At 41.1% G+C, this 4,246-nt stretch overlaps 1 protein-coding gene and 1 pseudogene across 5 annotated transcripts in view; one reads left to right on the top strand and one right to left on the bottom strand.

Moving 5' to 3' along the window:
- Positions 1-4,246, bottom strand: part of UBAP1 (ubiquitin associated protein 1) — a 78,450-nt gene that overhangs the window by 28,322 nt on the left and 45,882 nt on the right. The window lies entirely within an intron of this gene.
- Positions 3,310-3,949, top strand: LOC105539662 (annotated as a pseudogene).

The raw sequence follows: 4,246 nt of genomic DNA, 5'->3' as shown, positions 1-4,246 counted from the left end.
GGCTAATTTTTTGTATTTTTAGTAGAGACGGGGTTTCACGGTGTTAGCTAGGATGGTCTCCATCTCCTGACCTCGTGATTCGCCCGCCTCAGCCTCCCAAAGTGCTGGGATTACAGGCGTGAGCCACCGCGCCCGGTTTCTTTTTTAAGAAAGGGTCTTGCTCTGTCACCCAGGCTGGAGTGCAGTGACGTCATCACCTCTCACTGCAGCCTAATTCTCCTGAGCTCAAGTGATCCTCCCACCTCAGCCTCCTGAGTAGTTGGGACTACAGGCATGCACCACCATGCCCAGCTAATTTTTTAATTTTTTTTTGTAGAGATGAGGGCTCACTTTGTTGCCCAGGCTGGTCTCAAATTCCCAGACTGAGGTGATCCTCCCACCTCAGCCTCCCAAAGTGGAACTGTCCATTTTTATCCAATGTATCAAGAATTTAAAATATTATAAAGCTAACAATTTTCTGCCTCAACCTCAAATACCTTTTAGTTTCAGTCCTCATTACTGAAAATCTTCCTAAAATATTTGAGTCCATTTTCCTAAGTTCAATTTTTTAAACAGCCACTAAGTGCATGCCTAATGGCTGTGGTTGTGGAAGCTCCTTGAAGTTAGGTTCTGCACACCACTTTGGTGGAAGACAGTTAGTGGGCTGAATATGTAACAACTCAGGATGAACTCTGGGAAGATTTCATTTGTTTCTTTCTAAATTGCTGATATGCCTATGATTCTGTAACCTGCCCATTTTTCTAAAAAAAGGTACAATTCCAGGTAGGGGGAGAAATTCCCAATAGAGGAGAGCAACTGCATTATATTTAGTTCAGGTTTTATTCTGAGGAGATTCAAATTGAGGTTTTTAAAAAAAGAGTAAGATCAAACTTAAAATTAGGTGAAAATCTGCAATTCCACAACCAGTTATCACCATCTTAAAGTCATCAGTGTCTACTGCAGCAAGGGGTTTAAAATAAATAAATAAATAAAACAAACAAACAAAACTATCTTAAAGCCACAGGCCAGGTAACACTTGCAAAATCACAAATATACAAAATTATATAGATACCTGCTGTAAGATGTGAAATCACAACAAAATGTTACTTATATCCTAACAACAAAACAAGCCACATAATCTACAAAATCAGCTTTTTAATATACATTGTCTGGCATTCAATTAAAAATTATAAGACACAGAAAGAAGCAAGAAAATGTGATCCAGAATTAAGAGAGGAACCAGTCATCAGACTCAAATTCAGGGACAGCCAAGATATTGTAAACATCAGACAGGGAGCTTTAAAATAACAATAATAAATATGTTAAAGGGTCTAATGGAAAAAATAAACATGTGTGAGCAGATGGGAACTTCAGCAGAGAGACGGAAATATAAAGAAACAAATGGAAATGCCACAAGTGAAAAATGCATTATCAGAAAAGAAAAATTTTGATGGTTCATAAGCCAGGCTATGCTAATGCAAAGACAATAATCAGCATAAGACAGACTCGGGACTTGAAGTTAGGTGAAAAGAAATTAGCCAAACTGAAATACAAACAGAGAAAAAGGAAAAAAACTGAACAGTGTTGAGATATCTGGAACAATACCAAACAACTTAATGTATATGTGATCATAGCTCACTATAACGTTGAACTCCTGGGCTTAAGCAATCCTCCTGTCCCAGGCTCCTCAGATGCTAGGACTATAGAGAAGCTCCACCACACCTGGCTAATTTTTAATTCTTTTGTAGAAACAAGGCCAGGCACGGTGGCTCATGCTTGTAATCCCAGAACTTTGGGAGGCAAAGGCAGGTGGATCACCTGAGGTCGGGAGTTCAAAAGCAACCTGGCCAACATGGCGAAACCCTATCTCTACTAAAAATACAAAAATTAGCCAGGCATGGTGGTGCACACCTGTAATCCCAGCTACTCAGGGGGCTGAGACAGGAGAATTGCTTGAGCAATTGCTTGAGGAGGCAGAGGTTGCAGTGAGCAGAGATGGCACCACTGCACTCCAGCATGGGCGACAGAGCAGGACTCCATCTCAAACAAACAAACAAAAAAAACAAGAAACAGGGTGTCTTGCTGTGTTGCCCAGGCTGGTCTCAAACTCCTGGCCTCAAGCAATCCCTCCAGCCCACCACACACATACACACACACACACACACACACAATTGTGTAATAGAGTGGAGGAAACTTTGGGAGGTAATGAATGTTTATGCCTTAACAATGATGATGGTTTCATGAGTGTATACTTATCCTCAAACTCATCAAGATGTATACATTAAATATGTAATTATGTACAACTTTTTATATATCAATTATACTTCAATAAAGTGATTTAAGGAGGGGGGCTAGTTTTATCAAATCTTATCACAGGGTCTATTTTTCATAAATTAGAGTCTCAACACATTTTCCAGATAAATAACGTTTCTCCTAGATGAAAACAAGAATCAGTTACAGAGGATTGAGATTTTAAAGCACCAGGCTCCAAGAAAGTCCTTATCCAAACTAAGCCAACAGTACGCAGTTTTTATAAGAAATGGATAATATTTCTAGAAGTCTGAGAAATAACTGTTTGTTTCCCTTATTCTGTTATTTAGGGATATATGGTTACTAGTAACAGTGAAGTTGTTCAACTTTAGTTGAAAATAACGAACTCAGAGGTAAGTCAAGTGCTAGTCAAAGACAGCACAGCACCAGACCTACTCAGTCCCAAATATTAAAAAGAAAAAAATACATTTTAATATCCAGTCACGACATCAGTTATTACCTCCTTGTCCACACCCCAAGTGCCACAGAAAGGTTATACCCACATCCATTAACCTCCCAATGGACCAGTCAGGCACCTAACTTCGGAGGAATCAATCCACAGGCTCATAAGCTAAGAAGGCTATGCCATCAGTTTACCCTGACCAAAAGATATAAAATCTCTATCTCTATGATGCTAGCCACTGACACTGAAAGATCAAGTAGCAAGCAGCACCTTAACTGGGGTGGCCATTTACAGCCCTGTGTACTCTACACTATTAGGCCAAGAAAGCAAGTCTATGAATTGAAGAAGAATAATGGATCACAGACACAGAAACATATAGTGAAGAAAGGCTAAGCAGCTTCCTGAGAAGTGGAAGGAGCAGCCTTAGTTCCTGGCTTTCTAATTTTAGCCTTGAGAGAGCAGAAACTTTATTTTCTGTACTCACATGCCTACACAATTGCCTATTAAATATTCTCCATCTAGCCCCTTTCATTTCTATTACTTAAACTACTTGATATCTAAAAATAGGATACTTTACTCTAAAAACCCAACTAGCTCTTTCCAGCCAGCACCGAGCGATGGACATCTCTCAGGAGAATTGACACAAGCACCCCAAGACCGGGGCAAGAGATAGCCCTACCACGAGAAGCAGAAGTATGAGGTGGTGTGCCCAGCTGCCAACACCAAGATTGGCCCCCGCCACATCCACACAGTCCATGTTCGAGGAGGTAACTAGAAATACTGTGCCCTGAGGCTGGACATGGGGAATTTCTCCTGGGGCTCAGAGTGTTGTACTCGCAAAACAAGGATCATCGATGTTGTCTACAATGTGTCTAATAATGAGCTGGTCCGTATCAAGACCCTGGTGAAGAATTGCATCATGCTCATCAACAGCACACCATACTCATCGACAGCACACCATATGGACAGTTGTACGAGTCCCACTATGCATAGCCCCTGGACCGCGAGAAAGGAGCCAAGCTGACTCCTGAGGAAGAGATTTTAAACAAAAAACGATCTAAAAAATTTCAGAAGACATCGATGAAAGGAAAAAGAATGCCAAAATCAGCAGTCTCTTGGAGGAGCAGTTCCAGCAGGGCAAGCTTCTTGTGTGCATCGCTTCAAGGCTGGGACACTGTGGCCAAGCAGATGGCTATGTGCTAGAAGGCAAGGAGTTGGAGTTCTATCAGGAAAATCAAGGCCCGGAAAGGCAAATAAATCCTCATTTTTGTCTTCACCCATGTAATAAAGGTGTTTATTGTTTTGTTCCCCCTCAAAAAGCAAACAAACAAAAAACAACTAAAGCCAGTGAAATTCAACCAGGAACTCAGCAATAAAAGCCCTGTTAAGGGAGAAGTAGCCTAAGGTAGAAAGAAAATTTTTCTCCTAAATTTTACTCAGGTAGAAAGTTTCATTTAAACAATAACACTTTCGGCCGGGCGCAGTGGCTCACGCCTGTAATCCCAGCACTTTGGGAGGCTGAGGCAGGCGGATCACGAGGTCAGAAGATTGAGA

The sequence above is a fragment of the Mandrillus leucophaeus genome, unplaced genomic scaffold (genome assembly GCF_000951045.1).
Source record: "Mandrillus leucophaeus isolate KB7577 unplaced genomic scaffold, Mleu.le_1.0 Scaffold208, whole genome shotgun sequence".
NCBI classification, from domain to species: Eukaryota; Metazoa; Chordata; class Mammalia; order Primates; family Cercopithecidae; genus Mandrillus; species Mandrillus leucophaeus.
Note: the sequence above shows the minus strand (reverse complement) of the source record. Positions and strands in the feature narration are given on the sequence as shown.